Raw genomic sequence first — 25091 nt, 5'->3', positions numbered from 1 at the left:
GAGTCCATCAAGCCTAGTATCCTGTTTCCAACAGTGGCCAATCCAAGTCACAAGTACCTGGCAAGTACCCAAACATTAGATAGATCACAAGCTACTATTCCTTATTAATTACCATCATAGCAGTTTATGGATTTATCCTCTAGGAACTTATCCAAACCTTTTTTAAACTCAGTTACACTAACTGCTGTCACCACATCCTCTGGCAATGAATTCCAGGGCTTAACTACACGCAGAATGAAAAATAATTTTCTTTGACCATTGTAAAATTTACACTTGAAGCACCGTTTACCATTGGAGTACAGACTATACTGGATTTACGTGATTCTGCAGAGAACATGCAGAAATAAGCCAAGCAATGGCAGTTTTCAGCAACTGCAAGACTTTCAAGTATATAGTGAGTTACAGTAGTCTAGCGTAGGTAACACTAAGGGGATAGCTTTAAAAGACCTTTAAGCATGCCCATGTATGTATATGGCTACACACAAATATACCTCAGTATTTTATAACCCAAATAGAGCTACTTATCTGGACACATGTTTTTTTTACTTTATATTTAAAAAATATAAGAACATAAGAAATTGCCTTGCTGGGTCAGACCAAAGGTCCATCAAGCCCAGCATCCTGTTTCCAACAGAGGCCAAACCAGGCCACAAGAACCTGGTAATTACCCAAACACTAAGAAGCTCCCATGCTACTGATGCAATTAATAGCAGTGGCTGTTCTCTAAGTAAACTTGATTAATAGCAGTTAATGGACTTCTCCTCCAAGAACTTATCCAAACTTTGTTTTGAACCCAGCTACACTAACTGCACTAACCACATCCTCTGGCAACAAATTCCAGAGATCTTACGTGAAAAACATAAGTAAGTCGCTTTTTATGCATGTAAGTCCGTAAACTTTCTAACATACATGCATCAGTGAAATTATTAGTTTTACTAATTAATCGACCAGTTTAACCAGTCCTTCACCAGGTCATTGAGACCCTTTTGCCCTTTTGGTTCTTCAGCCTGAGCTTCTTCCAGTTCATCCAGACCTCCCACCCAGTCATTACGAGAAAGACATCTAATATCACTTACACCAGATAATGGGCAGGTGTAAGTTGCGAAATCTACATGCATAAATCTCTTATAAAATAGCAACTTGCATATGTAAATATTAACCCTCCCCAGGAATGCTCCTATACTGCCCCTTTTTTATACTCATTTATTTATGCATGAACCTTATTTACATGTGTATATTTGAGGTTTATAAAATAGCATATATGTGAGTGCATGATATTTACATGCGTATAAGCTAATTTTTATTCATGCAGTGTTTGAAAATTCATTGTTAAGGCACTTACAGAAAACTGCTGCAAATGACCATGGGTACTTTCACCTCACAACAAGCGAAAGTATGTGTTTTTGAAAATCAGTCCGAGTAAAAAGCTCCCACATACATTATCCTTAACTCTTATAGTTTGAAAATTGTCCACTTAACTTTTCCTAATGCCATATTTATGTATCGGAAAATAAAAAGACAATATATGGTGATATCTCAGAACAAATCCCTTTGTTGATATGCTAATATGTAAGGGGCAGATTTTAAAAAGTTGCGCGAGCGCATACTTTTGTTCGCGCAGCAGGCGCGAACAAAAGTACGCCTGATTTTATAAGATACGCGCGTAGCCGCGTGTATCTTGTAAAATCTGGGGTCGGCGCGCGCAAGGCTGCGCAAAATCGGCAGCCTGCGCGCGCCGAGCCGTGCAGCCTGCCTCCATTCCCTCCGAGGCCGCTCCGATTTCGGAGCGGCCTCGGAGGGAACTTTCCTTCGCCCTCCCCGCACCTTCCCCTCCCTTCCCCTACCTAACCCACCCCCCCGGCCCTATCTAAACCCCCCCTTACCTTTGTCGGCAAAGTTACGCCTGCTAAAAGCAGGCGTAACTTTGAGTGCGTTGGCCGGGTGCCCCGCTCCGTGGTCCGGTCCCGGGGGCTGTTCCGGAGGCCACGGCCATGCCCCCGGAACGCTCCTGGGCCGAAACCACGCCCATGTCGCCGCCCCGGAAATGCCCTGCCCCGCCCCCTAAACGGCGTGTCATCTCGACACGCCCCCCCCCCCCCCCCCCGACACGCCCCCGACAGGAAGCCCCGGGACTTACGCATGTCCCAGGGCTTTACGCGCGCGAGCCTTTGAAAATCTGCCCCTAAGTGAAATGGCTAATGGCTCCATTTCTTATAAGAATAACATTGGTGACAAAGGATATCCTTTTCTGTTACCCCTGTGGATTATAAAAAAAAAGAATACTTTCAGGTTTCATTTATCCCTGCTTTTTTGCTATACTGTGTGATATCTTTATCAACCACAAAAATGCTTAGCTAAAATAATACTATTCACTATTGTTAAATAAGTGCCCCCACTCCAGGTCATCAAATGCTTTTTTCAGCATCTTAAAACACTGTCTCCATTTTTATTTTCCTATGTAGATATCAAGGCATCAACAATCTTTTTGATAGGGTGGCATTTGCACAGGGTGTAAATCTAACAGATCCCTATGAACCAATATTTTCAGCATTTTTGCTAGTCTAATTGTCAATATTTTGCTAAAAGAAACAAGTTTAGCCTCCATCTTGTTCTAGAAGGTTTTCAAATATCTCTTACCACTAAATTTTATTCTCATAGGTCTCGCTTCTTTGAAACCAGGGAGGATAATTTTTAAAGAACTGCATGTGACATCATATGTGCATTTATTTATTTATTTATTTGAAACTTTTATATACCAACATTCGACAGACATCACATCGGTTTACATTGAACATATTGGAAAGAAATACAATGAACTCAGTAACTTAACTGTAGCAATTAATATAATGATAATCGTAACAATAATAATAATATCCTGTATCCATCACAACATGGCTTTAGAGAACACTATAGCACAGAGACACTACTGCTTGCTCTAACAGACAACATCATGAGAGGTTTTGATAGTGGTAAACATTATATTCTAGTGATGCTAGACCTGTCAGCAGCCTCTGATACCATAAATCATGACATACTTTTAAATAGACTAGAAGAAATAGGATTAAGTAACAAAACTATCAAATGGTTTAGATCATCTCTAAGTAAAATATATTTCCAAATACAAATCAAAGATGTAACGTCAGAAAAAATACACCTTCAAACAGGAGTACCACAAGGATCAGCCTTATCTGCTACACTCTTCAACATATACCTGTTACCATTATGCCACCTACTGGCTGGTCTGGGCATCACACATTAAATATATGCTGATGATATTCAATTAATACTACCCATCGACAACACAATTGAAAAAACATTAAATATAGCTAGCATGTATATTGATATCATCAAACAACTACTAAACCAAATGGAGTTAGTAATTAATATAGAGAAAACAGAATTCCTACATTTAGAATGCAAAAATATTGAGATCATTCAAAGCCCAATCGCACTAAAAACCAATGAGAAAATAGAACTAGCAGAGAAAGTATGGACCCTAGGAGTAATAATTGACACAGAACTAAGCTTAAAACAGCATATAAAAGTTAAAGAAGGATACGCCAAACTCATGGTTCTCAGAAGACTCAAACCACTTCTAACAACTGCCAACTTTTGATCAGTACTACAAGCGCTGATTTTTGCAAGCACTGATTATTGTAATGCCCTTCTACTAGGTCTACAATGCACATCACTCAGACCTCTACAAATTTTACAAAACACAGCTGCAAGAATTTTGACCAGTAAAAGTAAAAGAGCCCACACCACTGAAACCCTAGCTGAGTTTCACTGGCAACCCATTGAGCAAAGAATACAGTACAAATCTCTATGCACCATACATAAATTAATATATAGTGAAAAAGCAGAATGGCTAAACACAGCCCTTCACATACACGTCCCTATCAGAAACCTGAGATCAGCAAACAAAGCACTCCTTACTATTTCATCAATCAAAACAGCAACACAAGTAAGAGAAAGGGCGCTATCCTTGGCAGGACACATACTGTGGAACACCATGCCCTAGGAGTTAAGATTACAAAGAGACAGCAAAACCTTTAGAAAAAGCTTAAAAACCTGGCTCTTTAAACAAGCTTATCAAATAGAGAAGGGGGAATAAAACCCGCGAAGTGCAAGGTACGAACAACTGAACACACACACACCACCATAATCAATATGTGTGTAGTTGTATTTTTATTTTTTCTTTCGTTCATTACTATAGGATAAAATTACAATTATAAAGCTAGTATTGTATTCAAAACTGATGCAAAGATTTGGACATTATTTATCACAAACCAATTATTATTGTTCAAAAACTATGTACCAAACCATTATGACACCTATGTAAATTGATATATTTTAGCATCATTATTTTATGTGCCTTATTGTAAACCGTTGTGATGGTATCCATCTTAATGACGGTATAGAAAAGATTTAAAATAAATAAATAAATGAATTTAAATAAAAAGAAAGAGATAAGAGAGAGAATCTACAGGGAGAAACTAGATAAAGAACAGCAAAGGACAGGTGACAAGATATTCACCTGGATATCTAGATGAAGATAAACTGTTATTAATATATACAAGTAGGTGCAAGTCTCTTATTAATATATGCAAGTAGGTCCAATTAAATGGGGGGAGAGATGTGCATATTAGGGATGTGAATCGTTTTTTGATGATTTAAAATATCGTCCGATATATTTTAAATCGTCAAAAATCGTTAGAGCCGCGATACAATAACAATTCCCCCGATTTATCATCAAAAAATCGTAAATCGGGGGAAGGGGGAGGGCGGGAAAACCGGCACACTAAAACAACCCTAAAACCCACCCTGACCCTTTAAAATAAATCCCCCACCCTCCCGAACCCCCCCAAAATGCCTTAAATTACCTGGGGTCCAGAGGAAGGGTCCCGGTGTGATCTTTTACTCTCGGACCTCCGTGCGTTGTAGAAATGGTGCCGGCGCTACCTTTGACCTGTCACAGGTCAAAGGTAGCACCTGCGCCATTTTGTTTTTTTGTCCCCCGACGTCAGGAGCGTAAGAGATCGCTCCTGGACCCCCGCTGGACCCCCAGGGACTTTTGGCCAGCTTGGGGGGGCCTCCTGACCCCACAAGACTTGCCAAAAGTCCAGCGGGGGTCCGGAACGATCTCCTACCGTGAATCGTTTTCCGGACGGAAAAACGATTCGACTGCAGGAGGTCGTTCTGGACCCCCGCTGGACCCCCAGGGACTTTTGGCCAGCTTGGGGGGGCCTCCTGACCCCCACAAGACTTGCCAAAAGTCCAGCGGGGGTCCGGAATGACCTCCTGCAGTCGAATCGTGTTGCCATACGGCCGGCACCATTTTGCGCAAAAAACGATTCGCGGTAGGAGATCGTTCCGGACCCCTGCTGGACTTTTGGCAAGTCTTGTGGGGGTCAGGAGGCCCCCCCAAGCTGGCCAAAAGTCCCTGGGGGTCCAGCGGGGGTCCGGGAGCGATCTCCTATGCTCCTGCCGTCGGGGGACAAAAAACAAAATGGCGCCGGCGCTACCTTTGCCTGACAGGTCAAAGGTAGCGCCGGCGCCATTTCTACAACGCACGGAGGTCCGAGAGTAAAAGATCACACCGGGACTCTGCCTCTGGACCCCAGGTAATTTAAGGCATTTGGGGGGGTTCGGGAGGGTGGGGGATTTATTTTAAAGGGTCGGAGTGGGTTTTAGGGTTGTTTTAGTGTGCCGGTTTTCCCGCCCTCCCCCCCCCCACTGGACCCCAGGTAATTTAAGGCATTTTGGGGGGGTTCGGGAGGGTGGGGGATTTATTTTAAAGGGTCGGGGTGGGTTTTAGGGATGTTTTAGGTTGCCGGTTTTCGATTTCGATTTACACGATTTACACGATATTTAAAAAACCCAAACTGCAACGATCCGATTCCCTCCCCCTCCCAGCCGAAATCGATCGTTAAGACGATCACACGATTCACATCTCTAGTGCATATATGGTTGCATTCAGATCTACCCTAGTATTTTATAAACCATGTGTCTCATATACCTTGCAACATTCATGCATATGTATAGATAAATGCAAATAATTGTTAGCCAGATAAATCTCAAAATTTGCGCCTTAGCTGGATAAGTAGTGTTTTCTAAGACTTATCTGACGAACTTACTTAGCTGGATAAGTAGTGCTTTTTGTGCCTATCAAGCTAAGCGGCAACATTTAGTGGCTGCCACTTAACCAGATAAATTGGAACGTATCCGGCTAAGTGGCACTGAACCACTGAATGAATATATGATGTATAAAATGCACATATTTTTTCAATCTATTTTTTTAAATTATATGTGCAAATTTATATGTGAAAATTAAGTAGGACTATCTGCATAAGTCTGTGTTTAAGCTTCTGAGTCTTTAAATTTTCTAACCTGCATGCATAAAGGAAATTAAACAGTTTTTGAGCTTTTTCTCCAGTTTCCCAGTCCATCTCCAGGTTCTGAAGACCCTCTTAGTTCTTCATCCTGAAACTCCCCCCCCCCCCCCCAGTTTCCCCATACCTCCTGCCCAGCAAATAATATGGTATAAGCACATTTATCACTTACACAAGATAATTAGCAGGTGTACTATTACACGATGAAGCTCCAAAATCTGTACATGCAAGATGCTTTCAATATAGCAACTTATTTGCAAATATATTGGCCCCACCCCTACACTGCCCCTTTTTTTTTTACATTCATATATTTGCACTTGCATCCTTATTTACATACATATGTTTGATGTTTATAAAATAGCATGGGTGTGTATATAGGCTAAGGCTTCCAGGTGCAGCCTTTTGAAAAGTCACCCGAAGGAGATAGCCTTCAAAATGATTTACATGCATAAGTGGGCTTTTGAAAATTACTATAAGAACATAAGAAATTGCCATGTTGGATCAGACCAAGAGTCCATCAAGCCCAGCATCCTGTTTCCAACAGAGGCCAAACCAGGCCACAAGAACCTGGAAATTACCCAAATACTAAGAAGATCCCATGCTACTGATGCAATTAATAGCAGTGGCTATTCCCTAAGAAAACTTGATTAATAGCCGTTAATGGACTTCTCCTCCAAGAACTTATCCAAACCTTTTTTGAACCCAGCTACACTAACTACCACATCCTCTGACAACATATTCCAGAGCTTTATTGTGCGTTGAGTGAAAAATAATTTTCTCCAATTAGTCTTAAATGTGCTACTTGCTAACTTCATGGAATGCCCCCTAGTCCTTCTATTATTCGGAAGTGTAAATAACCAATTCATTCAAGACCTCTCATCATCTTAAAGACCTCTATCATATCCCCCCCCTCAGCCGTCTCTTCTCCAAGCTGAACAACCCTAACCTCTTCAGCCTTTCCTCATAGGGGAGCTGTTCCATCCCCTTTATAATTTTGGTTGCCCGTCTCTGTACCTTCTCCATCGCAACTATATCTTATTTGAGATGTGGTGACCAGAATTGTACACAGTATTCAAGGTGCGGTCTCACCATGGAGCGATATAGAGGCATTATGACATTTTCTGTTTTATTAACCATTCCCTTCCTAATAATTCCTAACATTCTATTTGCCTTTTTGACTGCTGCAGCACACTGAGTCGACAATTCTAAAGTATTATCCACTATGATGCCTGGATCTTTTTCCTGGGTGGTAGCTCCAAATATGGAACCAAATATGGAACCTAACATCGTGTAACTACAGCAAGGGTTATTTTTCCCTATATGCAACTCCTTGCACTTGTCCACATTAAATTTCATTTGCCATTTTGATGCCCAATCTTCCATTCTTGCAAGATCCTCCTGTAATGTATCACATTGTGATTTAACTATTCTGAATAACTGTTAGATGCTACTTTTTTTTTTTTAAGTAATTTTTATTCTGCAAGAATGCACATTACATCAAACAGCAAAAAGCATCACAGACAGCTATCAGTATATTTGGTGTAGAACAAATATACAAAGCAATGCCCCAAAATTAGTGAAACTAAAAGATAACATGAAAACATGCAGTTCTTATACATGTAGCTCCTTTAAAAATTCATTCCTTATTCTCCTTAGCATTAACTTTCTGTCTATAGGGTGATACTTTCATATTATGGGTCAGTTTTACATTGGATAAGAGCCTATATCCTGTCCTGGCCTGGGAAAATATGAATCCACATATTTCTGGTTGGAAAATTAGGATTACTGTATTGAAACATTCTAAATGAACTGAGTAATCTTCACTCTTTTTCTCAGTTAAAATCTCTGAAAAATCCATGTATGAACAGAGTATGGTCTTTGCTATGAATGAGGTTCATAAGTCTTCATCTTTTTAATGAACCATTTCAAGAGACTTGTTCTAAAATGCTTTTGCAGACAGCCTAATACAATACTACAGAATGATGAGTCTTATATAGTATTATTTTTATTTTAAAAGAAAAACACTACATGAGTTGCTTACAAGTAATTGGAGACATGGGAAACCAACTTTAAGGTCGTTTAGGAACAAGGAACACATCACACAAAAGTAAATTTCAGCTTTTGCCCTTCATAGAAAGGGTAATTTTAAAAGTTATTTTATTTGTGGAACAGGCTTTTATACAACTGCCCTCCCAATATACAGGTAAAATACACAAACAGGGACTGCATGCATGCACTGTTACCCATAGTATTATGTACACCAATATGATATCTTTTTGAATACCAGTATAAAAAAGTGAACAAATAAAATAAATAAATAGGGCCAGATTTTAGACTTATGCGCGGGTGTAGATTTGTTCGTGCAACCCGGTGTGAACAAATCTATGCCCAATTTTATAACATGCGCATGCTGCCATGCGCATGTTATAAAATCCAGGCTCGGCGCGCGCAAGGGGAGCCCGGATGGCTTTCCCCGTTCCCTCCTAGGCCGCTCCGAAATTGAAGCAGCCTTGGAGGGAACTTTTGTTTTGCTCCCCTCCACCTTTCCCTCCCTTCCCCTATCTAATCCACCCCCCAGCCCTATGTAAATCCCCCCACCTTATCTTTTTGAGTTATGCCTGCCTGTAGCAGGCACAACTTGCGCGCGCCGGCTCGCCATCCCCCGGCACAGGCTGCTGTGCCGGAGGATTCTGCCCTGCCCCGGACCACCCCCGAACCTCGCCATGCCCCCAGACCACCCATTTTTGCAAGCCCCAGGATATACGCGCGTCCCGGGGCTTGCGCGCGCCACTGAGCCTATGCAAAATAGGCTCGGCGTGCGCAGGGGCAGATTTTCTCGGGTTATGCACGTAGACTTTGAAAATCTGCCCCACTGTGAACAGGAGCATTTCCCAGGGACAGAGCTGGGGAAGGTTTTGCCCATATACTAAGGCAGATTCCTTTGTGTGAGCGTAAGTGCGAGCATGATCCTCAGGATGAAATTCTGGATAATTTTTGGATTGAATGAGTTATTGTGGCTGGCATCAGGAGGTAAGTGTGAAATAAGGCTTTTAAAGTCATGTTGACTGCTTATTTGTCTATAGGAGATAATGAATATTTATTAATTCTTTATCTGTATACTGCTTATCTGCACCCAATAAATGACTCAGAATAGTGCTGCATTAATGCCCATTGGCCTGTCAAAGCAGCTATTGATTATATGTTTGGTCTATTTAAAACAAACTTTCAGTGTGTGAACTAATCCACGATGAAAAAGCAGACTGTCTTAACACTGCACTGCGCATACATGTCCCGCAAAGAAACCTGAGATCTGCTAATAAGGCTTTACTAACTGTCCCCTCTGTCAAATCAGCATGCCTCACGCAAGTAAGGAAAAGAGCATTGTTACTGATTGGCCCCATGCTATGGAACACCATGCCACTCGAAATAAGGCTGCAGAGAAATTTGAAAATATTGACAACCAATCTGAAAACCTGGCTATTTAAACAAGCTTTTTACAGAGATAAAGATAAGGAAAAAAAACAGTTGAAGGATAAGGATGCACCAAACTAGAAGTTATTACTTGTAACCTACAAATGCATTTTAATGTTAAAGTAAAACCGCCTAATATGTTCCTAACAAACAAGCTTAACTTATACACATAGTTTTTTTATACTAAATTCTTACCGTTCTATGATGGCACATGGTTAATCTGTAATCTATATCACTCATATTTTTTCATTATCGTGCTTTTATGTAAACCGTTGTGATGGTTATCCAACTCAATGACAGTATAGAAGACTTTTTAAATAAATAAATAAAATCTTCTATTGCTGAAGCCAGCTAATGCATGCAAAATATTTGTGGTGTGATTCATGATCGATGTCCTGCATTTTTGCTATTGCTTGTTTTGGCCTAGAGGAAAAGCTAATAGTGGCTGAGATATGGGATCTGGAGGAGACAGAAGAGGATATGAAGTTCTCAGGTCATGCAGGAGCATCTCAGAGAAGCCCAGTTGTGAGTTAATCCTTCAGATGGGTGGTCACTGTAAAGTTGTATAGAATGGAAGTGCTGTACTTACATAACAAGTTTACATAGTAACATAACAAATGAAGGCAGGTAAAGATCAGTTAGCCTATCAATTCTCTCAATTTTTCTGGTCTGTACAGTTGAGGATGCATTCCATTTAGAAGCTATAGAAACTTGACTACTTGTACGATATTGATCTTTATCAAAGCCAGCTTTTATTGTCTTTCTTTTTGGTTCAGTATCATCCTAGGTAGATAAATGTATAACTTCCCATATTTAATCCAACATACATCCCCCATCAATGTCTTACCTCCAAGCTTTTGTACATTATAAATAAAGATGTTGCCTCAACATTGTAACTGTGTATGTCTCATTGGCCTTGATGGACAGTACCCAGACATCATCAACCTGCTGGCATTGATTAGGTTAGTTTTGGGGAGTTGTAGCCCATTGCTACTAATACAACTGATCCAATGGCCTTCAATGCCACAAGACAGTGTTTCCTTAATCTACCCCACATTTTTATCTTATCTTGATGGACAAATCCAAGCAAGCGCCAACCAGCTGAAATTAAACCAGTTGGTTTTTGGGAAGCTGTATCGTGGAAGGGATATAAAGTAAAGTTTGTCTACTTGTAGATGATACCAAGATCTGGAACAGAGTAAACACACCTGAAGGAGTAGAGAGAATGAAAAGTGATTTACGAAAGCTTGAAGAGTGGTCAAAGATTTGGCAGCCAGGATTCAATGCCAAGAAGTGCAGAGTTATGCATCTGGGATGTGGTAATCCAAAAGAGCTGTATGTGATGGGGTCGGGTGGAAATCTGATATGCACAGACCAAGAGCGGGATCTTGGAGTGATACTGTCTGGCTATCTGAAGATGCAAAGCAATGTAGCAAGGTGATTAGCCAGACGAATCTTGGGCTGCATAAAGAGAGGAATAACCAGTAAGAAAAAGGAGGTGTTAATCCCCTTATACAGGTCCTTGTTGAGGCCTCACTGGGAGTACTGTGTTCAGTTCTGGAGCTCTTATCACAAAAGAGATAGAGACAGGATGGAGGCAGTTCAGAGATGGGCTACCAAAATGGTGTGGTGTCAGTATCAGAAAACCTATGAAGAGAGACTGAAGGATATTAATATGTATACCCTAGAAGAGAGGATGTGCAGAGGTGATATGATACAGATTTTCAGATACCTGATTTTAATGATGTACAAACATCAAACCTTTTCTGTTGGAAAGAAATCAGTAGAACTAGGGGGTCACAAAATGAAACTCCAGAGAGGATGTCCCAGAATCGTCAGAAAATATTTCTTCACAGAGAGGGTGGTGGATGCCTGGAATGCTCTTCTAAAGGAGCTGTTGAAAACCAAAACAGTAAAAGAATTCAAAGGGGCATGGGATAAACACTGGATCCCTAAAGGCTAAAGAACGGAAATGAAGAAAAGAATGTATGTACCCTGTTGTAGAGTCCATCAAGCTAGGGTGAGAGAACATAGTAGAAATTTCATCTTTGTGAGACTTTCCTCTCTCCAAATGATGTCAAATCTTCACCAAGGTGTACTGTGCTGTTCATACATCTCACTCTACATTCAAAACTGGCCCCTAAACCCAAAACCACCACCAACACCTCACCTCGACTTGTTAGACAGCCCTACTATAGAGATATAAATACTTAACTACTATAAGGGCCTTGTAGATAGTCTCTCTCTCTCCCTTTCCCTCTCGCTCTCTCTCTCTCTCCCCCCCCCCCCTCTCTCTCTCAGCACTAAGTTTACCTCACTACTACTGATGCAAAGCAGTAATTTCCATATATATGCCCCTTTTTGTTATCGTGGGCATTATCAATGCTTAGTAACACTTTTTGATGAATCTAGCTATATGTTAGGGCTTTCTATTATGATGTTCCAAAAGAATGGGAACCCCCTAATTAGTTCTAATTAAACTGGTGGGTACACAACATCAGAAGGGGAAGACAACTCCAAGGCACCTACACTGTGGCACAAATAAACTAAGGCACTATAATGGAGCAAAGGGTAAATGCAGTGACAGGAGTTCCTCAAGGCACTATCAGAGAAACAAAGCAGCAGCAAAAATTGTAAGAGGGCACCAATAACAGTGGTATAACCCCCCCAAAGCAGCATGAGAGGGGAAAATTAGCATAAAGTTAGCATGAACATCAAAAATCACCATTAAGAGGAAGCAAAGCAGCAAAGGTGGCATAAAAATTCCCAGGCATTAACATAGGGACAAAACAGTACAAAGAGTGGGATAAAGTCTCCAAAGCACCATTGAGAGGTAAAAAGCAGACACCCACAGTGGGAAGAACACCCCACAGTATAGAGTCTGTACTATGGCAGCAAGACAAATTGGTAGAAAGACCCCCAATTTATAAAGTCTGGAGTATGGCAGCAATCCTGTGTGTTTGAAAGACCCTCAAGGTGTAGCAAAAATGGTATAGCAGCAAGGCAGAGTAGTAGCAAGACTCCCAATTGTAGCAACAGGAGCATGATAGCAAGGCAGTGTGACAGCAAGACCCACAAGAATAGTTTTAGCAGCAAGGCAGAGAGGCATCAAGACAACTAAAGTATAGAGTCTGAATGATAGCAAGACCCTCAAGGTGGTACATCAGATGTATGGTGGCAAGGCAAGGTAGCAGTAAGACCCCCAATGTATACTGTCAGGCTCAGGGCAGCCTCACCTTGACTGGTCCTCCGTCCTGTCTACTTGACCTATTTTGCTGCCTCAGCTCTTTCCTGGCTACTACCTCACTCAGGAACATTTTAGTCACTATACATATGAATCTCACTGCAGCATTTTTCAATAAATCATAGACTTAAATGGGAAACATAAATGAACAAAATATATTTTTAAATTAATTTGTGAGCACTCTCCCTTCATTTTGGGAGTCACAAATGACATAAAATGGCAGCCTTTGTCACAAGATAAGGGAAAAAAGTTGCAGGTGCCATTTTGAGTAATGGCCTCTAACAGCCCCAGAGCGGGAGGTCGCTCCCAGGCCTCACCACTACACTATCAGGGCTATTGGTGAGTCCTGGGGGGGAGGGTCGGGAGGGGAAGCTAGGATGTTCAGCTATGTGGGGGGATTAATAACATGCTAAAAGGGAAGGGTTGGGTGGGTTCAGGTTTTTTTAATTTAAGTTGCATTTTTCATCCTAAAAAAAATTATATGAAAACAATACAAAATTTCATGGGTTTTTTTTCTATTGTTTTTATTTTATTCTGACATGAAACAAAATGTGAAAAATCATTGGTATTTCATATTTGGTTTCAAATAAATGCACACCCCTATTGCCTAGTACTCCACTAACATGTGCAGTGGATTCAGTGGAGAGTGAAACATTATTTGTTCAAAGACTTTTAATCTCTTTTATTTCTGCTGTAATTTGTATTAACCACAAAAAGGTAACATCAGTAATTTCCAAGTGAAACACAGCTATAGTACAGTAATTCAGAGAATGGAAAACATACTTTATGCAATGATATTAGTATTAGAGCAATACTTCATGATTGCATGCCTCCTAAAAGCTCTCCAGAGTAAAATAGTTGAATTTTGGAGTATTAAAATTCTCCAGATAAAAATATAGCAATTGAAAAAACCAAACCATCCTAATTTGTAAATTACCTCAAGTACAGATAAATGTTATTCATTTTACTATCTTGCAGTTTGTTGCATAATCACAATTCATTCATATGATTATTGATCAGATTTAAATTTGGCACTTTCTGGGCTTTTATTCAGTATTAATGCAATAATGTTGTGTAGTATAACAAGAACTAATTATAATTTGCAATGGTTTTGAAACAGTTTCTGTTGGCTCTGATTCTTACCTTCCTAACATCTCCATGAAGTTTGAAAAATCCCTGGGCTTATTAGAATCCTGTATGATTTATTTTGCACCACATGTACTAAGCTTCCCCTCCCCAAATAGACAGTGAATAGGATGAAAGCTTTAGTAAATCAAGCCCATTGATGGTAACTTTTAAACAGCTGTGTGGGTGTACATGTGTGCAAGTATATTGACTCGTAATAATGGATGTGCCCATTTTATAACATACTCATGTATATGTGCACATGATATAAAATAGGCTGTATGCACACACATGTGCATGGAATTTTATATTGATGCACGCAAATGCTGCCTCTACCATGTAAATGGGGGAATTTGGGTAGATACGTGCTCTGACACAATTACCAGTTTCCCCAGCCCATTCCCAGTTCGCTCAGTTAAAGGATAGGATTTCTTAACCCCCTTAGTTAATTAGCCTACCTTTTACCCTCTTAGCCCCAGCCCTTAAAACCCTGCCAACCTCTTTAGTTTTTTTTGTTTCAGGATGATGGTCAGGCAAGATGATGGTCAGGCAGGTAATGTCCTCACTGGCTGGAGCTGGGATGCGGTGAGGAGAGGGATCCAGACAGCCAAACTCGTGCCGGAGGAGCAGCATTCCTTCTCCCTTCGCCAGAAGGAAGAACAGGCACCCACGGGACTGCCCCTGCCTGCCCCAGAGCCCACCTACCACCTCCCAAAACTGCGGTGGCAGCACCTGTGGTGCCTGCACTGGCTGGCACTTGCCCTTGGTGTGTACACAAAGGAGTGTAGAAAGGAGCTTGCCCCTTTGTGTGTCCCTTTGTGTGTGCCTGAAGTGAACAGATGCTTTTCTACCTTGTTACACTCCCCTAGCTATACAAGCAAAAAGAAATGGAGCAGAAACACCTCATTATAGGAAAAAGAAGACAAGGGTTACATGGAAACCTCAGGAGATCCACCAAAAACAAACAGCAAACAACCAATAACCTAATCTACCCCACGAGAAACAATAACTCCTCAGCAGCTCACTTCTACCTGACACTCACACTGCTTCTGTTGAACGGACATTCTATTTCTAAAAAAATCCCTCTCATAAATGATTTACTTGAAGATATAAACCCCACCATTTTCTGCATCACGAAAACCTGGCTGAACAATAAAGACTATGTACTCTTAAATCAAATTGTTTCCAAATATAATGTCCTTCACTTCCCTCGTCCGAAATGTAAAGGTGAAGGATTACTAATTATTAGTAAAAAAAAAAGTTCAAACTCATTCCATACAAAATATTAACCCTCCCTATGAAGTGGTAATACCTAAATCTCCTCAAATAAGCATTAGAATGGTCTATTGCCGGGGATACAAGATGGCCGCCAACTGAGAGCTCCTGTAAGATGCTCTGCTGAGTTTTCCCACAACTTTGTTCTTTAAACTGATTTCCTATGCCTCATATGAAGTGGAAGGCGAAGCTGAGGGAGAGTATAGCAAACTCTCCCTCTTTGGAGGGTAACCAACCCCAGATTGAACATTTTTTTACTGGAACGCCAAATGAAGTTCCATGAGCACAAGCCGCTGCGGAGGAGGGCGGGGAGCGAACAATATCCCTGCTGGCTGAGGCCATCTCGCTAACCCTGGGGCACCAAGCACACCAATTCCTCCCTCGCAAATCCTTCTTTTGACACTGGAAGGCTCCTCAAACCCCCAAGAGGTATTTCGGGGGTGGGGGGGGAGTGAATTTAGAGCGGAAAGGAAGAGAGAAGGGAGAGAAAAATTGACTGGAAATGCTGAAGTAGTACGGATCAGGGCTGTTTGTGGTGTAATTTTGTCCAATAGACGTGGATTCAGCTGTTATTAACCCAGCCTTTAGGTCTTTACTCTTCAGTGCCTGAAAGAGCAGAAGGTTTAGGGGGTGCCAGTAAGCTGAGGGAAGATATTGCCTTATCAGTTAAACCTCCCCTTAAAAAACCTCCAGAAATTAACTTAGAGTCGGTGTGGGAGGCCTTGGTTACATTAGAGGCGTCCAAATTGACTTTAACACAAGCTTTTTTGGATACCAACACTCAAATAGAAGTAAATACTGTCTCTACAAACAAGATTTCATCAGAACTGGACACATGTGGAACCCAGATTGCGGATGTGGAAAAAGTTCAAACTTCTCTTCTTCAAGCAGAGTGAGTTCATGAGAAAAAATTGGAGAATTTGGAAAATCTGTCTAGAAGCCTGAACTTAAGAGTTCTAAATTTCCCCATTATAAGGATGATTTCACCTGTAGAACTCTTTAAAAATTATACTACTCAAGTATTGAAGATTCCTAAGGAGGCTTTACCACTAATAGAAAAGGCTTACTATTTGCCATCTTTTACTGAAGTAAGAAAAGAAGAAATTCAAATTCAAGATCAAGATCAAACATTGGATATTTCTACAATTTTGGAACTATCTCAATCTTTTGAAATAAAAAAAAAAGAGGTTCCCTTTTGATGAACTTTGCATTTCAAGCTGATAGAAATAATATATTGAAGTGTTATTTCCTTAACCATTTATATATGTTTTACGGTCAAAAGATATGGATATATCCAGATCTTACTAGAAACACTCAATTACATCGTAAGAAATTTGTAGCTATGCGTAATGAAGTGGTTGCTAAAGGGTGGCATTTAATATTACAATATCCCTGTAAATGTTACTTGAAAATTCAAATGCTAGTTATATATTTTTCGAACAGTCTCAGCTCTGCACCTTTCTAGATTTGCATGCTCAAGGAAGAAATGGTTAATGGTACATGAAGTAAAGGGCTATATCTCTGTTGTTTCTTCTTACTGATTGCTTTGGAAAATTTCACTTTATTTTCTCTTGTGTCCTCTCTGATTTCCTTAGATTAAGGGGTATATTATGTGTTGAATGTGAGAATTGTCTAAATTCTGTTTTATTTCTATTGCCTCAATTACTGTACAAGATTATTCTTGGATGTATGTTAAAAATGTGAAAAAAAGAAAAAAAAAAAAAGAATGGTCTATTGCCCCCCGGAATAAAAGACTGTTCACCAGTAATCGAAGATTTCACTAAAGCATTTTCTTCACCTGAGTCCACCCTCATAGTAGGTGACTTTAATCTACAAGTTGATAAAACAACCAAATCCACTGCCTGTGAAACCTTCTTAGAAACAATGGAAGCAATGGGATGGTCACAATTTGTAACCAAACCCACACATAAAGCAGGTCACATTCTAGATCTCATATTTGCCCATCACAACAACTGCCTGATAAATACCTCTCACACTATACTGCCTTGGTCTTATCACCAACTACTAAAAGCAGGCATAACCTTCCTCAACCAAGCTAAACTAAACACAAACAATAACCAGACATTCAGTTTCAGGAAAAAGATAGTGCCAGATCTACTTGCAGAATCATTATAAAATATGCTTATTGATTTCAACCACGCCAATGCCTCCATATCATTTGAAGCATGGTATATAATGGTTATAGATAAAGCCAATAGAGATGTGAATCGGAACTGGAATTGGTTCTGATTCCGGTTCCGATTCACATCATGTTGCTTTTTTTTTCGTCCGGCCCGATCGCGGTTTTGTTTATTGGCTGCGCCCGAGCCGATAAACAAAAAACCCACCCCAACCCTTTAAAGCTAATCCCTTAGCTTCCCCCACCCTCCCGACCCCTCCAAAAACTTTTTACAGGTACCTGGTGGTCCAGTGGGGGTCCCGGAGTGATCTCCCGCTCTCGGGCCGTTGACTGCCACTAATAAAAATGGCGTCAATGGCCTTTGCCCTTACCATGTAACAGGGTATCCGTGCCATTGGCCGGCCCCTGTCACATGGTAGGAGCACTGGATGGCCCACGCCATTTTTAAAGATCGTACGATATTTTCAATCGTCTGAAGCCCGATTCACATCCCTAGCAGCCAATGACCTAAGCCCAATACAAACAAAATCAATCCAACTTGATCACAATGGGCCAGATTTTATAACATGCGCGCAGGCGTAGATTTGTGCACGCAACCCAGCGCGCACAAATCTACGCCTGGTTTTATAACATGCGTGTGCAGCAGCACGCATGTTATAAAATCCGAGGTCGGTGCACACAGGAGGGTGCACACTTGTGCACCTTGCATGCGCCAAGCCCTAGGGGAGCCCCGATGGCTTTCCCCGTTCCTTCCGCTCCCCCCACCTTCCCCTCCCTTCCCCTATCTAACCCACCCCCCAGCCCTACCTAAATCCCCCCTACCTTTGTTGTCCTTTTTACGCCTGCCTCTAGCAGGCGTAACTTGTGCGTGCCGGATCCCCCAGCACGGCCGCCATGCCGAATCCCCCAGCATGGCCGCCGTGCCAGATCCCCCAGCATGGCCGCCGTGCCAGAGGCCTTGGTCCCAACCACCCCGGACCAGCACCCTGCCCATGCCTCCACCCCCTTCCCGCCCCTTTTTCAAAGCCCCGGGTCATACGCGAATCCCAGGGCTTGAGCGCATCGCCAAGCCTATGCAAAATAGGCTAGGCGCGCGCAGGGGCACTTTCTCGGGGTTACACGCGCAACCCTTTGAAAATCTGCCCCAGTACCTCTAAACTAAAGAAACCATGGTACAATGAGGATTTAAGATGCTCTAAACAATCATTGAGAAAATCCGAGAAACTTTGGCAGAAAAGCCCTACTTCAAAATCAATTGGAAAATATAAATCACTCCTCTCTCAATACCAGGTGCTAATCAACAAAGCAAAAATAGAGTACAATGTCAAACAGACTCATGGGGTAATTTTTAACTCTAAATTACTCTTCATTGTTGTTAAAACCTAATCAAGGACCCATCTTCCTCTATTTCATGCAACAACCACTCATCAAAGAATGAGTGGTTGTTGCATGAACAACCACTCAAATGAGTAGCATGAACATCCACTCAAATGAGTAGCATATTCATTTCTACCAAATGAATATGCTACTCATTTGGTAGAAAAAATAACCAGACTAAGATCTCCGTTCTCTACCTGCTCACCAACCATAGAAGATGAAGAAATATACAAACCAGCCAAATGGACTGCTTTTGACAGAGTATCTAAACTACAAATTCCTCAAATCATCACTAAAATAAAACTTGCAAATCACCCACATGACCCCATTCTAGCTAGCTCCTTAAAACTAAACTAATAAATAGCACAATCACACCAACAATCACATCCTTAATCAATCAATTACTCTTGGAAGGCTTAAACCCTGCAGTGATAAAACCTATACTAAAAAATAATACTACTTGTTCTGACATTTGGGAAAATTATAGACCAATATTCAACCTGCCCTTTTTCTCAAAAATTCTCGAGAAAGCAGTATATCATAACCAGAAGACTATCTAGATGACCAGCGCATTCTACATCCAAACCAATTAGGATTCAGAAAAAATTGCTCAACCATAACTTTACTTGTATCCTTAATGGACCTCATATTATTGTTTTGCACCCCGTCCACGATCGGCCCGCACATGGCCTGCTGAACTTTCCAATTCTACTGCAGGTCCTGGGTCGGCCTCCCCGGTAGCAGCTGCAAGCTGCTCCAGGCGTCTGCGTCCCGCAGCAGTGGTCGCCGGGCATTCCTCAGCACACTAGGCCTCACGGCGGGGCTCGGTGTCCTCCGTGGCATCGGCCCCGCCCCTAGGCATGTACGTGCAGACTGCCCGGTCCCTTATATGGCTAGGGGTGGGTCCAAGCTCCGCGACGCGCCCTGATTGAACGTACTACTAATGGAAGTGCCTGCCTGCACTTCCTTGCCTTGGCAATCGGGTCGACACCGTGTGTGTACTAGTTTGCCTCCGTGTCTCATCGCTTGTTCCAGTCTTGTTCCAGCCCCATTCCAGCCTTGTTCCAGTCATGTTCCAGCGTCCTCGTGTTCCAGCGTCTGTCTGTTCCTGCGTTCCCCCAGGTAGTATCTCTTGGACTGACTCTCTGGTACTGACCTTTGCCTGCCTCCTTGACCACACTGATCGCTGCCCAGATTCTGACCTTGCCTGCCTTCTTGACCACGTCCGACCTCTGGAACCTGACTCCTGCTTTGGCTGACTACTCTCGGACTGATCCTTGGAACCTGACCTCTGCTTTGGCTGACTACTCTCGGAATGGTACTTGGAACTTGACCTCTGCTATCATTGACCACGCCTCCTTAATTCTGGCCCTGCTCCTAGCCTTGTCATCAGACACTATACTGGCCTTCTTTGATCCCTCAGGCCTCTAGTCAAGACATCAACCACACACCCTTTATCCTGGTGGGCACACCTCTATACTTCCTATGTGAGAGACCCTACGAGGCCCACCTAAATCCAAGCGGCCTGGGTCCCTAAGGGCTCAACCCAGGGGGACCGCAGGATTCCAGTGGTGAAGCTCCAGCTAGCCTCTGTCTCCTGTGCTCTGCCACCTGGTGGCAGGTGCCTCCTGGTCCCAACCAGGGAGCCGTCCTACACTGCTCCAGGACAAGGGTTCACCTCGAGGCGCAACAATTATGGGGATTTAACAATGACAAATCCTATTTCCTGGTACTATTTGACCTAACAGGAGCCTTTGACACCATTGACCATACCCTACTATGCCAGCAGTTGAGAAAAATTGGGTTGGAGGCAATGTAATGAAGTGGTTCTCCTGAGTCCTATCAAATAGGTTATTTCAAGTCAAACTGGGCAACCACATATCTGATACTTTCCCGATTGATGCAGGTGTTCCCCAGGGCTCAGCTGTCTCGGCAGTTCTATTCAACATTTATATGCTTTCTATATATAAACTTCTAACTGATCTAGGAATCGCCTTCTACCTATACACCAATGACATTCAATTCTATATACCATTCACCAAATCTATTGAAAATGCAAAATTAACCCTAGTGACATACATGAAAGCTATACAACATGAACTATCAAACTTAAACTAATTCTAAACTCTAATACAACTGAAATCATTCTAATGAGAAGAAATCTACCTATAGTGACTCCTCAAACACTTGACATGAGTAACTTCAACATTACACTCTCAGACCAAGTACGGGCTTAGGTATACAGATTGATGAGAACCTAATAATGGAAAAACATGTAAATAAATTAATCAAATCAGGGTATGCCAAACTGCACTTACTATATAGACTGGAACCATTGCTGACTCTTTGCAGACTTCTGCACTGTCCTGCAGACCCTCATCTTTTCAAACTTAGACTACTGTAACCCATTTCTATTCGAAGTTCCCAACTGTCTTCTAAAAAAAACTACAACTATGACAAAATGATGCAGCTAGACTCTTAACTGGTTCAAGGAAATTCAATCACATGTCACATTCACTGATTGCTCTTCATTGGCTACCTGTACAATCCTGGATCATCCACAAAGTCCTAACGTTAATATACTCCACCATCCATTCTAACAACTCTGGTCTGGTAGATGTAGCTCTACAATCAGACAGGCCACAGAGATCATTAAGATCTCAAAACAAAGGTCTACTAGCTGTGCCATCATTACAGAATACTCACCTAACAAAAATAAGAGACCGCTTGTTCTCAATAGCTGGCCCAATGCTATAACTCTCTATCCGAGTATCTGAGACTGACCCCAGAAGCAAACAAATTCAAATGTGACCTAAAAACATGGTTATTTCAAAATGCCTATAACCTATTTTAAAAATCACCTGATCACAGAGCATGCACCCCAAAGACAAAGTTATTAAGAACCTATCTTATGAACTAAATAACTTATCCCAAGTATGTGTTAATTTTTATTATGTATGCTGTTTGACCTCATTAAGTCAATGTAATTGTCGATGTATATTATGTATGTCATGTTGTAAACCATTGTGATCTGTACATGGAACGACGGTATATAAAATGGCTAAATAAAATAAAATAAAGACTTACACGCTATTCATAGTAGAAGCAAAGTTACATGGTAGGGGACCTCAGCAGGCTCTTGTGAGCATAAATACTTATGTGCAGATTTCATTTTGAAATCTAGGAATGCTTATGCCCTATCCAGACTATGGCCTTTCACCACCCCTTTTTTACAAAAAAATTTTAGTGTGCATACTGGGAGATATGTGCGTACTCACACCATTTTAAAAATCCACGCAGGGGGCGGTTTGGAATCCTTTTCTCAATTGGAGTTTCATCAGACAGTCTGTGTGGGACATTTCTTGCTGCAGTATGAGTTATTGCCTGCTTAAAGATTTCTTCCTTGAATTCGGATGCCAGTGGGAGGAGCTAGAGGCGCGCATAAGATCTGCGGCCTGAGAGAGCTCACCGGGCGGTTTGGAATCCTTTTCTCAATTGGAGTTTCATCAGACAGTCTGTGTGGGACATTTCTTGCTGCAGTGTGAGTTATTGCCTGCTTAAAGATTTCTTCTTTGAATTCGGACGCCAGTGGGAGGAGCTAGAGGCGCTCATAAGATCTGCGGCCTGAGAGAGCTCACCGGGCAGTTTGGAATCCTTTCCTCAATTGGAGTTTCATCAGACAGTCTGTGTGGGACATTTCTTGCTGCAGTGTGAGTTATTGCCTACTTAAAGATTTCTTCTTTGAATTTGGACAGTGGGAGGAGCTAGAGGCGCGCATAAGATCCACGCCCTTGTGGTGCCCCGCTGCCGCCGGCGCTCCACCAAAGCCGCGCGCGCGGCTTTGTCCAGCTTAGTCCGGATTATACGGATTTTAGGGCCCGTAATTTTTCCTTTTCCTTTTAAAGGATAATTTTTATTCTTCTGTTTTTGATTAGGAAAACTCCAAACCTCTCCATAAGAGGTTTTCTGTGTACTAATTGTTAGTATAAGAGCTGATTCAGGATTTTGGGTTAAGTGTTAGATTTTCTTTTTAAGCTATGCCTCATAAGAGAAAAGCCAAGGTACGGGTTTTTCCAGCTGAACCCTCTCCCTTGTTACAACAACGCCTAATTCCTGAATATGCATTATCAGCCACATCACAGGGGAGTGCTAGTCCCATTGGTGTAGCGGGGGTAGGGACACCGCTATCACCGGGCGAAATATCTTTAAGCCCCCCAGAACCTCGCCAGCTGTTTACAGCTTCCCCCCTAATACCCTCCATGGTTTTTGTTGGAAATGGAGATATATCTATCACAGTACAACAAACAACTGGAGACCATGGAGAGGATTTAGTGATAGCTAGGTCCTCTACACCAGAAGGCAAATCTGGGGTAGTAGAGGATGAAGGGATTAAAGAACTATCAGCTGTGTCCATAGAGTCCTTGGCGGACATGATCAGAAAGCTGTTTGTTAGCATTCAAGAACAGTCTTTAATTTTAAGAAATGTTTCCCAGAAGTTAGATTTTGTATCATAAGATCATCAGAAAATTCTTACAGATCAGTGTGTGCAGATACAATCTCTAGGAGAGGAAGTAAAGGGATTAAGATCCCTAGAAGAATCTCAGGTAGAGATACTCACACATATTACACTTTTGATTACCTTTCAATCTGAACAGGAAAATAATTTAGTGATGAAAGCATATTTTTAAAAATATGGATATTAATTTTCTAGGTAACAAGGTCAGGTTGTTTCCTGACCTAGCAAGGTGTACCCAGGTACGTTGAAAGGCTTTTTTATTGTTAAAACCTGAAGTTGAGGCATTAGGTGCTATAATGAAAATAAAATACCCATGCAAATGTATGTTAAAACTTCAAGGAACAACATATATTTTCTTCGAAATAAATCAGTTAAAAGAGTTTTTGAAAGCAAAACAACAGGTTCTGAATGAAGGAAATGGTAATGAGGTCAATAAAGAATAATGGCTGTATCTTATACAATTGTTATTGTTAGAATATTTTTGGAAATCCTTATCTAATGTTGCGCAGAAGCCTCTTGCAAGTATTACCTCTTTGATGTTTTAGCAATGACAAGCACAAAGATGAGATAATATTTCTTGTAATTTATGTCTGCAATTTTATTGAATAACATCAATGTGTTATGTCTGCTATTGTATTTCACTACAAAGTGTTAAATTATCTTTGTAATTTGTAAAAAAATTTAATAAAGAAAAATTGAAAAAAAAAAAAAAATCCAAGCAGCACGCACTGGCTCAACTTTTGCATGTATCTCCTGGCTTTAGTGTATGTAGAGCTTTTAAAATTCACCTAAATAGCCTCTAAGGCGACAATGCACTAAAGTGTGCTAACATCACCCATTAATGTGTAGAACTGTGGTGTTTATCTTGTCTACTAATAGATGATGCTAATGACATGCAAATGAGGCAGACAATAACATATGCACTTAGAAGAATACACAAAAACTTAACTACAGCTTCCTAAAGTATATTTAAGTATATTTAAGTATTTTGCACTATTTTGCATAGTTTTGCATCTTATTACATCATAAGCATAGATTTCATGCTAAAGCTATTATATTAATTTACAAATATTAACATGCAAAAACTAGCTTTTGTGCAGTAATCACACTTTTAATGTATGTTACCATTTGCAGTAGTAGTAATTAGGGATGTGAATCGTGTCCTCGATCGTCTTAACGATCGATTTCGGCTGGGAGGGGGAGGGAATTGTATTGTTGCCGTTTGGGGGGGTAAAATATTGTGAAAAATCGTGAAAAATCAAAAAAACGTAAAATCGCAAAACCGGCACATTAAAACCCCCTAAAACCCACCCCCGACCCTTTAAATTAAATCCCCCACCCTCCCGAACCCCCCCCCCCCAAATGACTTAAATAACCTGCGGGTCCAGCGGCGGTCCGGAACGGCAGCGGTCCGGAACGGGCTCTTGCTACTGAATCTTGTTGTCTTCAGCCGGCGCCATTTTCCAAAATGGCGCCGAAAAATGGCGGCGGCCATAGACGAACACGATTGGACGGCAGGAGGTCCTTCCGGACCCCCGCTGGACTTTTGGC

At 41.5% G+C, this 25091-nt stretch overlaps 1 protein-coding gene across 1 annotated transcript in view; it reads left to right on the top strand.

Moving 5' to 3' along the window:
* The window catches only part of GRID1 (glutamate ionotropic receptor delta type subunit 1), a 2200418-nt gene that overhangs the window by 1323039 nt on the left and 852288 nt on the right, over positions 1-25091 (top strand).

The sequence above is a fragment of the Rhinatrema bivittatum genome, chromosome 7 (genome assembly GCF_901001135.1).
Source record: "Rhinatrema bivittatum chromosome 7, aRhiBiv1.1, whole genome shotgun sequence".
Lineage (NCBI taxonomy): Eukaryota > Metazoa > Chordata > Amphibia > Gymnophiona > Rhinatrematidae > Rhinatrema > Rhinatrema bivittatum.
This window is presented reverse-complemented; position numbering and strand designations above follow the sequence as displayed.